Source organism: Panthera leo, chromosome D2 (assembly GCF_018350215.1).
Source record: "Panthera leo isolate Ple1 chromosome D2, P.leo_Ple1_pat1.1, whole genome shotgun sequence".
In the NCBI taxonomy this organism is placed as follows: domain Eukaryota; kingdom Metazoa; phylum Chordata; class Mammalia; order Carnivora; family Felidae; genus Panthera; species Panthera leo.
In genome coordinates this window covers 33,629,769-33,643,506 of record NC_056689.1, presented here as the reverse complement: position 1 = coordinate 33,643,506, position 13,738 = coordinate 33,629,769, and the positions used below count along the sequence as shown (strand labels likewise).

At 37.9% G+C, this 13,738-nt stretch overlaps 1 protein-coding gene across 17 annotated transcripts in view; it reads left to right on the top strand.

The window, feature by feature from the left end:
- USP54 (ubiquitin specific peptidase 54) overlaps window positions 1-13,738 on the top strand; it is a 133,897-nt gene that overhangs the window by 76,005 nt on the left and 44,154 nt on the right. Inside the window, exon 2 of one of the 17 annotated variants that reach the window (XM_042907962.1) lies at window positions 9,905-9,989. The exons of the other annotated variants lie outside the window; for them this stretch is intronic. The gene's annotated coding sequence lies outside the window, so the exon portion shown is untranslated. The remainder of the gene's footprint in view (window positions 1-9,904; window positions 9,990-13,738) is intronic. 17 annotated transcript variants of the gene reach the window in all.

Sequence of the window (13,738 nt, the reverse complement as noted above, 5' to 3'; positions counted from 1 at the left end):
TTATTTTTGAGACAGAGAGAGACAGAGCATGAACGGGGGAGGGTCAGAGAGAGAGGGAGACACAGAATCTGAAACAGGCTCCAGGCTCTGAGCTGTCAGCACAGAGCCCGACGCAGGGCTCGAACTCACAGACTGCAAGATCATGACCTGGGCCGAAGTTGGACGCTTAACTGACTGAGCCACCCAGGCGCCCCCCCAGTCTCTAATTTTAAATAAACCAGAAATATATAGCCCTTTGGCTAGCAAATCGAAGAGAAGTCTGGTTCATAACATTTAAAAACTAGAAAGCCAAAGTAAGATACTTGCTAGAGAAATTTGAATCCTGGAGAAATCCCTGGTAGAAGAATCTCCTGAAACTGGAAACACTCATCTGTACCAGGAAGGGATGATAGACCCCCTCACATGCCTTTGTTTAGAACTGTACCATCTTCTTCATTGACCCAGAGGGGACTCTAATGAACTGATTGTCACAGTCTTGTGTTTCAGTTTCCAGAAGCACAAATTGGTACTATAATATAAATTAGAATCACTATATAAGCCAAAAAAGATGGAGAAAACCAGAAACTTTATGGGACACCTTCTGGATACCCAAGTACAGAAAGGAAGATATTTTTTAACTTATGAGGGCTGAGAATGTACCTTGGGACTCTTTCAGAGAAGCAATTGCTTATGGCAGATAGGTAAATGGGCTTAGGGAATCAAAGGCTCTATTTTGGATCTTTGTAACTCCAAGGAGTTCTACTACTTTCCTCGTCACATCATTGTCTCATCTATCCATTAGGTTTATTTTTCTTCACTGCTTCTTTTGTTATATTTGGGAGTATATTAAAAATTTGATGTTTTTCCTCAAAGTGCTTTTCATTCCCTCAGTGCTATATAAGTATTAAATAATGAAGCTCTAGTTTGCATTCTTTTAATTATTGTACACTTCATTTGAAACTTATTATAAATAGACTTATAGTGAGATGGATTAATTTGACAATATGGATGAGCTGAACTTCATTCTAATAGCTGAGAAATTTAAATTGTTAGAATAACCATATTTCTTCGTCCAGCCTGGAGGGCTTTCTTTTCTTTTTTTTTTTTTTCAATATATGAAATTTATTGTCAAATTGGTTTCCATACAACACCCAGTGCTCATCCCAAAAGGTGTCCTTCTCAATACCCATCACCCACCCTCCCCTCCCTCCTACCCCACATCAACCCTCAGTTTGTTCTCAGTTTTTTTTTTTTCCAATATATGAAATTTATTGTCAAATTGGTTTCCATACAACACCCAGTGCTCATCCCAAAAGGTGCCCTCCTCAATACCCATCACCCACCCTCCCCTCCGTCCCACCCCCCATCAACCCTCAGTTTGTTCTCAGTTTTTAACAGCCTCTTATGCTTTGGCTCTCTCCCACTCTAACCTCTTTTTTTTTTTTTTTTTTCCTTCCCCTCCCCCATGGGTTTCTGTTCAGTTTCTCAGGATCCACATAAGAGTGAAAACATATGGTATCTGCCTTTCTCTGTATGGCTTATTTCACTTAGCATCACACTCTCCAGTTCCATCCACGTTGCTACAAAGGGCCATATTTCATTCTTTCTCATTGCCACGTAGTATTCCATTGTGTATATAAACCACAATTTCTTTATCCATTCATCAGTTGATGGACATTTAGGCTCTTTCCATAATTTGGCTATTGTTGAGAGTGCTGCTATAAACATTGGGGTACAAGTGCCCCTATGCATCAGTACTCCTGTATCCCTTGGGTAAATTCCTAGCAGTGCTATTGCTGGGTCATAGGGTAGGTCTATTTTTAATTTTCTGAGGAACCTCCACACTGTTTTCCAGAGTGGCTGCACCAGTTTGCATTCCCACCAACAGTGCAAGAGGGTTCCCGTTTCTCCACATCCTCTCCAGCATCTATAGTCTCCTGATTTGTTCATTTTGGCCACTCTGACTGGTGTGAGGTGATATCTGAGTGTGGTTTTGATTTGTGTTTCCCTGATAAGGAGCGACATTGAGCATCTTTTCGTGTGCCTGTTGGCCATCTGGATGTCTTCTTTAGAGAAGTGTCTATTCATGTTTTCTGCCCATTTCTTCACTGGGTTATTTGTTTTTCTGGTGTGGAGTTTGGTGAGCTCTTTATAGATTTTGGATACTAGCCCTTTGTCCGATATGTCATTTGCAAATATCTTTTCCCATTCTGTTGGTTGCCTTTTAGTTTTGTTGGTTGTTTCCTTTGCCGTGCAGAAGCTTTTTATCTTCATAAGGTCCCAGTAATTCATTTTTGCTTTTAATTCCCTTGCCTTTGGGGATGTGTCGAGTAAGAGATTGCTACGGCTGAGGTCAGAGAGGTCTTTTCCTGCTTTCTCCTCTAGGGTTTGGATGGTTTCCTGTCTCAGATTCAGGTCCTTTATCCATGTTGAGTTTATTTTTGTGAATGGTGTGAGAAAGTGGTCTAGTTTCAACCTTCTGCATGTTGCTGTCCAGTTCTCCCAGCACCATTTGTTAAAGAGACTGTCTTTTTTCCATTGGATGTTCTTTCCTGCTTTGTCAAAGATTAGTTGGGCATACTTTTGTGGGTCTAGTTCTGGGGTTTCTATTCTATTCCATTGGTCTGTGTGTCTGTTTTTGTGCCAGAGGGCTTTATTTTCCAAGAGAAGAGAAGGGATGCTGAGTGGAAGAGTAAATCTGGGATGGATCATCAGCACCTGGAATGTCTCTTTTTTGTTCGCTACTTTAAAAATATTTGTATAGAATATGAAATAATTTGATTCATCATTGAACTAGTTCTAGTCAGCATAATAAGACAAAAGGAAAGATAAAGATTAGGAAGGAAGAAACAAAGTTATCATTATTTGCAGATGATATGATTGGCTGTTAAAAAAAATCCCAAAGCATCTACTGAGATATCAATAGAACCAATAAGAATTTAGCAGGTTGTTGCCTGTAAGATCAAGGTATGACCTTCAATTGCATTTTAATATACGAGCAACTAATAGAAAATGCAATTTAAAAGAAACTTTTAAATAGTAATACAGTATATAAAGTGATATGAATAAATCTAACAAAAAATATATGACATTTATATAAAATCCTCACAAAGACCCAGTATAATGAATAATCACAAAGTGAACATCCTTTAACAACTCTTTAGGTGAAAATAGAATACTGCCTGTACTATAGACATTTGAATCCTCCCTTCTTTCTCAATCACGTCTCCTCCTTTCTCCCAGGGGTAGCCAGTTTTCTAATGTTTGTGATAATCACTTTCTTGTTTTACCTGATAGTTTACTGCCTATGTATCTATTCTTAAACAATTGAATCTAAAAATTACCTGTTTTTGAAATTTATTGTAATTGGAATCATTCTAAATGAATCTGTGTGGGTGTGGGTGTGTGTGCGTGTATGTCTTCTTTAGTGCAGCAGTATGTTAATAAGATCATCATATTGTTATGTGCAGGTTGACTTTGTTCATCTTCATTATCATATGGTATTTCATTGTGTAAATAAGCCAGTTTGTTTATCTATTCTATAGCTGGTAGTCATTTGGATTATTTACAGTTTTTAATTTTTAATGAACAATATTGCCAAGAACATTCTTATTTATATTTACATATGCATACATATTTCTCTTGCATATTTGCCCAGGAATGAAATTACTAGAATCATAGGATATGTATATCTTCAATTTTTTTTAAATTTTATAATACCAACTGTTTTCCAGTATTTCCGTATGTTTTCCAATGTGGTGATACTAATGTATATTCTGACCAGCAAGTTTGTCCTGGAAGTTGAGAAAATTTGATTCTGAAATTCTTATGACAAACAGGGAAGAATAGATATGACATTCTGTTTTTAATTTGAGAGACAGAGAGAGAGAGAGAGAGAGAGAGAGAGAATCTTAAGCAGTCTCCATGCTCAGTGCAGAGCCCCACATGGGGCTTGATCTCACGATCCTGAGATCATGACCTGAGCTGAAACCGAGTCGGATGCTGAACCAGCTGAGCCATCCAGGTGCCCCCAAGACAGAACATTCTTGAAGGATAATAACAAAATGAATGACTTGCCTTGTGTATCAGAGTAGACTAAGTTATGTTTTGGTAGCAAACTAAAATCTCAGTGATAAATATACAAAAGATTTATTTTCCATTCCCATTACTTGTCCACTGCAGTTTAGTAGGAAACCCTACTGATTATAGTCACTCAGGAATGCAGGTACCAAGTTGACTATTGGCCAAGGCAGAGGGAAAAAGAGCTCTGGAGGTTTTTGCACAGGCAGTTGAATGTTCAGCAGATCTCTTCTGCTCAGAGATCACAGACTCGAACTAATCATATGGCTCCAGTGAATCCTAAAAGGGCCAGGAAGTGTGATCCTATCAGAATCCTGGGGAGAGGGAAGAACCAGAAATATTTGGCAAAAGTACTAATGACTACCCTACTTTATCAGATATCAAGGCTTATAAAACTATATTAATTAAGACAATGTGCTGTCAACACAGTATGACTAATAAATCAGTGGAACAAAATCAAAAGTTCAGAAATACATATTTGGAAACTAGCTACTTGCCCTGTGAATCAAAGGAGAAAGTGGACTTTTCAACAAATGATGATTAGGTAATTGGTTATCTGAATAGAAAAAAGAAAAGTAAATTAGATCCCTACGTCATATTATTACCAAAAGTATGAATTTCAACTGAGCTAAGAACTAAAATGTGAAAGAAAACTTTTTTAAAAGTTTATTTGTTTATTTTTAGAGAGAGAGAGAGAGAGATTGTGGGGGGGGGGGGTGCAGAGAGAGAGAGAGAGAGAGAGAGAGAGAGAAATCCCAAGCAGGCTCCATACTGTCAGCACAGAGCCCAATGAGGGGCTTGAACTCACTAACCGTTATCATGACCTGAGCCAAAATCAAGAGTTGGACACTTAACCAATTAAGCCACCTAGGCACCTGGAAGGAAAACTTTAAGTTTTAGAAGAAAATATGAAAGAATATCATGGCCTCAGGGATAGACAGGATTTATTAAATAAGACATAAAAAATACTAAAAAGAATTGATAACATTTTACTACAGAAAATTCAAGAACTTCTGTTCATCAGAAGACTCTAGTAGAGGGTAAGACCCAAGGCTACATGCCAGGAGGAAATATCGGCAATAAATTATATATCCCACAAAGGATTGGTATGCAGCATAGAACTCCCCAGAGAACTCCTATAAAGAATAAGTAAAAGATAATGGAGTCAGTGGGAAAATGGGAAAAACACATCAACAGGCATTTCTCAGTACAAGAAACCCAAAAGATCTTTAAGAATATGAAAGATTCTTATCCTCCCAAGTAATCTAAGAAATGTCAACCAGGGATGCCTGGTGGCTCAGTCGGTTAAGCATCTGTCTCTTGATTTTCGGCTCAGGCCATGGTCTCACGGCTTGTGGGTTCAAGCCCCTTGTTGGGCTCAGTGCTGACAGTGTGAGCCTGTTTGAGATTCTCTCTCTCTCTCTCTCTCTCTCTCTCTCTCTCTCTTTGTGCTCCTCCCCCACTTGTGTGCACACGTGTGCATGCGTTTTCTCTCTCTCTCTCTCTCTCTCTCTCTCTCTCTTTCTCTCAGAATAAATAGATGACTTTTTAAAAAAAGAGAAAAAAAGGAATTAAAGTAAATCAATACCCTTTAGATTATAAGAAAATTTAAAATTGGATAAAATTGTTACCCGAAAGGTGGAATAATAACTTATATACACTTGCTGGTTGGAATATAAATTGATACCACTACTTAGGGAAATATTTTGTCATTACATTTTTCAGGTAAAATTGAAGTAGCATATACCCTACCATTCAGTAATTCTACTCCTAGATACATATTGTAGAAAACTTCCTTGTATATACATATCAGAAGATATATTTGAGAATGTCCAAAGTAGTATTTTTGTGATTATAGAAAAATGGAAACAACCCATTCCAACTATAATAGAATATAATAGAATAGGTTTAAAAATTATGGTTTATTCCTAAAGTAAAACACTGTAGTAGTGAACATGAATAACCTGTAGCTACATATATCAGCTTGGATTAATCACAAAAACATTACAGTGAAGCAAGTCACAGAAGATTATATAAACTATGATTCCATTTATATACAAAGTAAAAATGGGCAGCACTAAACAACATGTTGTTCAGGGATACATATATGTGAGAAAGAGGGAATGATTTTCATAAAATTCAGGACAGTGGTTATCCCTGGAGGGAAGGAGATTATAATCAACTGGGGAGTTCCGCACTCATTAAGTTTTTCATTTCTTAAATTGGTTGTTGGACACATGGGCATTTCTTTTTATTCTTTGGCTAAATATATACATCATGCTTGTTTTTTATTAAAAAAAATTTTTTTTTACATTTATTTATTTTTGAGAGACAGAGAGAGAACACAAGTGGAGGAGGGGTGGAGAGAGAATGAGACACAGAATCTGAAACAGGCTCCAGGCTCTGAGCTCTCAGCACAGACCTGACGTGGGGCTTGAACCCACAAATCATGAGATCATGACCTGAGCCGAAGTCAATGCTGAACCGATTGAGCCACCCAGACATCCCGACTTGTTTTTTATTTAAAGATGATTTTTTTTTTTTAATGTGTATTTAGTTTTGAGACAGAGAGACACACACAGAGCATGAGCGGGGGAGGGGCAGAGAGAGGGAGACACAGAATCGGAAGCAGGCTCCAGGTTCTGAGCTGTCGTCAGCCCAGAGCCCAACGTGGGGCTCCAACCCACGAACTGTGAGATCATGACCTGAGCGAAGTTGGCACTCAACCGACTGAGCCACCCAGGTGCCCCTAAAGGAGGATTTTTATTATAAGTATAGGAAAGTACTACAGTCATTTTAGAAAAGCACATTGAATTGTAAAGAGAAAAATTGGAAATTGCATCACAGAGGTTGTCATTTCTCTTTATGCCTCCTCTTTGGTCAATGATATTTCTAGTAATAAGTCTTTCTGTTCACATATAGTAAAAAGAATATTTTTTTTCCAGACCCCTAAGTTGCCTCTCTATCTCTAGTATCATCCTATTTCATTTGTTTTAACCTAAGAATGTGCTGGAGTGCTATCTTGAAGTTACTCCTTTCTTATAACCTTGAAGTGGCTCCCAATTATTTCTTAAATCACTTAAAAATGTATGCTTATAGGCATTTAAAAAACTAGTTTCATACTTTTTTCCCCCTTCCTTTCCTTCCTGAGGCACTCTCCATTTCAGCTATGACAGCAGATGGTGTACTTCCTATGACTACATTGCAGATGTTATTCACTTTGCCTGGATCCCTTAGCACCCAAAACAATAACATAACAATAAACAAAACAACACATCCCTTTAAAATAAAACCACATCTAGTCCTTTCAGAATTCCATTTCAGAAACATATCTTCTTAATGAAGTTTTAAAAATGTTACCTCTATCTAGAACCATGATTGTTTTACTTAACAGTATTTAGCATGGCTGAATGAGTTTTTGGAAAGGTGGCTCAGCTTTTCTTCCCCGTTGGTATTCCTTATAGTGCTTGCACCATAATATAAATACGTAACTTTTCTGGGTTCATATATTCTTTTAGTAGTCCTTGGATTTTAGTTATAGAGTTTTGTGTACTTGCCTTTTTCTTCACTTTTTTCTTTTTGTCTTTTGTGCTCTCACTCTTGTTCTACTTGAGATTTTCATCATGACTTTTGGGTTTACACTTTTTTTAGTAGGTCTACTTAATATAGGCTGCTTTATGCCAAATTTAGTTAAGGAAGGGTGAGGTGTATGTGTGTGGTGGGGGTCGGGAAGAGTTGATGATGGGAAGATCTGCTGAAGAGTCAAAGCCTGGAATTCTGTCAAGCAGAGCAGTTATCTGGTATCCTACAATTAAGTTACATGTTAACTTTGTGGTGTCCCAGCGTGGGTGTAATTCAGTATATTTAAATCCCATTTTTTCTCTGCCTCCTGTTTAAAAATTAGATGAATGTTTGGTGAAGCAAGTAAGAATTCCTTTTTGCTGGTACTTGGTGACCTGTTTGCATTCTTTAATGCTAAGTTTCAAATGTAAAATTCTTATTTCATAGATATTTTTCAAAACACAAAACTCCAAAATTCCTGCATTTGAGGTACTCTATCAGCACTTGCTCATTCTATAAAGTCAGAATTCTTTTATGTTGGAACATAATTGTTTAGCTCTAGAACTCAATGTTAAGAACAAAAAAGAGACACACACATGTTCCTAGATGAATCAAAAGCTAGCCAACTTTCCCTTAATCTAATGTTTTGGATGAAGGATCTGCCCTTCTAAGTCTGGCTGGAAGATGTGTATCCCTGTTTTTTTTTTCTCCACTTTTTACTTTACCTTGCACCAATCTTTAAAATGCTTTTACTGTTGGTCTTATGTGAACACCTTTTGTTTAATGTTTTTACTTTCTCTTCTGCTCTCTGAATGTTTGTCAATGTTCTTGTGCCTTGTGACCTTCACCAGGTACCATAGTGTATGTTGTATCTAGAGCTTATAATTGCTTTTTGGAGGTTTATACGTAGTATTTAGGATAATCCATTTGGTCCTGTAAAAATATATTGGGTTATTTTTCTGCATTACTTGATACTAAGTTCCTAACCTAATTTCAGCCTCAAAATTTTGCATGCAAATTATTAATGATCGCTTTCATTAAAAATAATTTGTCAGTGTGTCTTTCTTCTTATTTTGAGCCACAATGCGTTTCAACTCTGACTTAACAAAAAGATTTGTGGGCTAATTACTCTGTCCCTTCTGAATCTCCAAATTTATTCCCATCTAGTATTACTAAAAGGTATTTCCTGACCTGAACTGTTGTCATGCCTATAGCCCAGAACTCTTATTTATTATTCATATTGAATCTGCCCTTGTGTCCCCAGCCCCCAGGGTATGACTTTGGTGTTGGCTTATTTATTTATCTCTGTCCAGGGAAGGAAATCCGTCCTCTGTACTTAGTATGCCACAATGATTTTGTTCTCCTTCCAGGGATTGTACTAGAGGCTTTGCAGTGTGCCAAGATGTAGGACAGAGTGTTTTTTGTTATAGGCAAAGAAGAATGCTTCATTGATTGATTAAATTCAACAAATCTCCTCAATTAGTGATTTTTCTTTTAAGAATGTTAGTACAAGGCATCAAAGCCAGAGAATGGTGGTGATGGTGAGGGGTAGGTGAGGAGGAAATAGGTTTTTGTGTATAAGGTGTCCTGTAATGTAAGTTTGTATCTGTACAGCAGTAAGACTGTTCAAAAGGGGCAGGAAAGTCTGTGTTCTGCTGATAGCCCATCAGTTAATTGGAGGGAAATTTGAGAGTTCAGAGAATAAATACCTCAATATATTTTGTGTGTACCATGTAGCTGTTCCTCTACTGGAAAGCATAAGCACAGGGAGTAAAGTGGTATAAGAAATTACTCATTGTGCATTATCAGTCCAGTCCTTTTTTTGGTAGATTATTGGAACAGAAGGTTCTTCATTGTCCTGTGGTCATGGCCAATATCAGAGAAGAGTAAATCCATTATGTTAGACTATTTAAACCAGAAAATTAGATTTCTAATAGGTTATCTGGAGATTTTAGCTAGTAATCAACAGACCTCTCATGAGGAAGGTATATCCCTGTCTAATGCAAATATCATTTACTTGAGTTGAACTTCTTTGTTTTGCTTATCTCTGGGGTATGAGTATATTTGTGTGGTCTTTTGGTTAATCTTTCTTAGTCTTAAAGGCCTATTAGTTTGTACCTAAATATTCTCAACTAATTTAACCATTGATATAACTTGGAAAGTATAAAGTTGAGTCTTTCATCCTTTTTAAAATTTGGAGTTTAGAATTTTACATGATATTCAAATAGAGGGTTATGACTGCAAGGAAAAACATAGTAGATCATCATGATTCTTTCCTTTCCAGAATTTATGGCAGAGCCTGAAACTTATACAATCTCAAAATCTTTGTGCATGTCCAGAAGGGTCCCCCTTTTCATTTCCCCTGTGGGGTAAGTGGTTATGGTATTGATTGTCAAAATTTGATTTAAATACTGTTGGTAATCTCTAAGGTCCTGCATTTTTGATCTTGACAAAAATTAGCAAATTGACTATTATATTTTGTAAAATTTCAACATTAGTTTATGATTTCCTACTAAAAGCAATACCATCCTCTGGTGAATTTGGCCTGTCTCTGCTCTTTGGCTCTCTGTCTAGTGTCTTGAAGTCTTGGTGTTTCTTTCTGTGTCTGTCTTTGTGTGTATGTGGGTGTGTCTCTTTTGCAGAGGTAGCACAAATGAGTGTGATAGGTAGTTTATGATCATCTTTAACTTCACCACTGCAAGTCCAAAGTATTGGGTTATGAATTGAGTGTAAAAAAATCCAAAACTCATGGGGAGATATGGTATCGACAATTGGATTTACTTAAAGGGACTGATACAGGATATGCAGATAATTTTATAATCCGGAAATCCAGAAGGTAGGTATTTTTAGACATAAGGTTAAAGAATCCCAAGGGAGAAACTAGCCAGCTGTTCTCTGTCTTCCCCAATGTTGGAGCAAGAATTTCTATTAAACTGACTGGATATTTGATGATATTAAGGAATTATTATTACCTTTTTTTAGTGTGGTAATTATAGTATGATTAAATTTTAAACAAAGATTTCTTATGTTTTAGAGGCATATCCAAAATATTTATAGATGAATAATGTCTAGTATTTGATTGAGAATGATCTGGGAATGGGATGAGTGGGTGCGTTGTATATATGAAATGAGATTGGCCACAGTTGTTAAAGATAGATAATAGGTACATAGGAGTTGGTTGTGCTATTTTGTCTACCCTTGTATGTTTGAGATTTTCTGCAATAAAACATTAAAAATCCAATGTTACTGGTTTGGATGCCAAAATGGTAAACATTTACATGTTCTTTTCCCCTCTTGAAAGAGAATGTTTGAGATTCTTTTGAACACATAAAACTAGTGAAAATTCTCTTTTCTAGTAGTACTCAAGGAGTAGTACCTCCTTTATCTTTTTTTCAGAGGGTTGTTTTTACAAACAGGCTTGATTGGTCACGTTGAGGCTTACAATTTATTTAAGTCTATGATTTCTAGGAGGTGTGGAGAAAAGGAGTGATTATGAGAGCCAAAATGATGAGAGGTTTGGAAAGCCCGGGTCAAGAAGAGAAACCCTAAGAACTGAGTTAGTAGCAGTGCATAAAATGTATTGTGTCTTTGCAGAAGTTATTGTTGGACACCCTCCAGGAATGAGTTGGACTGCTAACTTTCCAAAGACCTAGGGCCCAGAACGCATCACATTTAGCTGTAGCCCTTCTTCTTGACTCCCATCTTCTCTACTCATGACTTTTTTTTAGAAGGCTAAGGCTAGGCTAAGAAATCCTGAGAGAGAAATAAACAGCTGTTCCTGCCTAAAGACAAAAGTCTGTGTTTTAGGGGGGAAAAAAACTGAAGCAACAGCTGCATTTGTAGATGCCAAAGCACAAAGAGTTTCTGTCTCTATGGCACTTTTATCTTATTTACATGGTTTTTACTAGTCCAGATAATTATGAGCTCCTGTGGGTAGAATTGTTTGCTACATGATCCAAGAGAAATGGGTGGGGAAGCACCTGCTTTTAGTCATTAAAGTCTTGTTGTTTTTGCACTGCATCCAAAAAAATAGTTAACAGACAAAAAGTAATTTGCCTTTTCGAGAATGAAAAGGAAGACCTCTTTGGTTTCACTTTGTGAAGAAGAGCAGAGAGAAACGTCAAAGGTGGGTTTTCTCTGTTAATTGAAATGAAACCATCAGGACCCCATAGGGAAAAATGATTCCTGGGTTTTGGTTCTTCCTGCCCTTTCTCACTCCCTGCCGCAGAACTCAGCAATTGGAAGAATACCAGTTTTTGTTCCTTATTGGTCCTACCACCTGTTCTTACTTCTGAACTAAATGTTCTTGGCTTTCTTTGGTGTGAACAGGATCTCCCTCTGGGAAAGGTGGCAGGAGGGTGAAAAAGGGAGCAGGAGGAGGCCCGTTCCAGCCCTGTGCTCATGTGAGAGGGACACACAGGGGTTAGTGTGCTGCCCTAACAGAGGGGCTTTGTACTACAGCTTCTTCCAGAGCTACAGCTCCACAGATGCATGCTGGGAGCGCTCAGGCTGCTTTATTCCTGATACACTTGCTTTTTCCTAACAATAGCAGAGCAAGACTGATAACAATAATTACAATAAAATAAAGAAGATGCAGGCATTCTGAGTACATTCAGATACTCAGTGTGTATGGAGAAAGTTGCCTGTAATTAAGAGATGAGAAAAGAATATAGTTTGGAGATGTTGATGCCACTGAACACAAGAGTCAGATCTGTTGTTGCATATCGAGTGTGGATATAAGCAGAGCTCTATGTCTTTTCCTTTCTGTGTTGAAACCCTTCTTATCTAATCATGGGAAATCTGCCTCTCTTGAGTAAGAGCAACAGAAGGAGAAGTGGTTTGTCTTTCTTACCCAGATTTCAGAGACTAGGGAGGTCGTTCAAGGTAGATGGCATTTCTGACGCACGGTCAGTAGCAGACAGGCTCCTTAGTAACCTAAAATATAATAATAATGATAATGATGTTGATGATAATGATAATGATGATGACAGCTAATACTTAGATAAGCACTGATATAGCCAGGCATTAGTCTAAGATATAGATAGACAGGTAGATAGAGAAAAAGATAATTTATTTAATCTGTAAATAACACTAGGAGATAACTACTATTACTGATCGTTATTTATTTATTTATTTATTATTTAAAATGTTCAAATTCTATTTATTTTGAGAGAGAGATAGCGGGAGCAGGGAAGGGGGTAGAGAGAGAGGAAGAGAGAGAGAGAATTCCAAGCAGGCTCTGCACTGTCAGTGCACAGCCCGACACGTGACTGGAACTAATGAAACCATGATCATGACCTGAGCCAAAAACAAGAGTCAGACGCTTAACCAACTGAGCCACCCAGGCACCCCCACCCACTAATCCTCTTTTAAAATTTTGTTTTGTTTTGTTTGTTTATTCTTTGAGAGAGAGAGAGAGAGAGAACGAGCACAAGCAGAGGAGGGCAGAGAGAGGGTGACACAGAATCTTAAGTAGGCTCCAGGCTCTGAGCTGTCACACAGAGCCCGACACGGGGCTCAAACTCATGAACCGCGAGATCATGACCTAAGCCAAAGTAGGATGGTTAACCGAGCCACCCAGGCAACCCCACTCAGTAATCCTCTTTTAGAGGTACCTGGGTGGCTCAGTCAGTTAAGTGTCCAGCTCTTGATCTTGGCTTAGGTCATGATCTCATGGTTCATGGGATTGAGCCTCACATATGGCTCTGCACTGACAGCGTGGAGCCTGCTTGGGATTCTCTCTCTCCCTCTCTCTTTGCCCCTCCCACTCTCACTCTCTATCTGTCAAAATAAATTGAAAGAAAGAAAGAAAGAAAGAAAAGAAAGAAAGAAACTGGGGGTGCCTGGCTAGCTGTCAGTAGAGTATGTGACTCTTGATCTATGGGTCATGAGTTTGAGCCCCATGTTAGGCATAGAGATTACTTAAAAATAAAATCTTAAAAAAAAAAAAAAAGGAAACTGAAGACTAGGGAAGTTAAGTAACTTTTCTAAGGTCATAGAAATGGTAAATTTTGGACTGGGGTTTGCGATCCAGATAGTTTGGTTCCGTAGTCCATGCTCTTAATTATTACTCTATGCCATCTCTCAGTGGAGCCCTGTCCTTTCTCAAGCAGGGTCA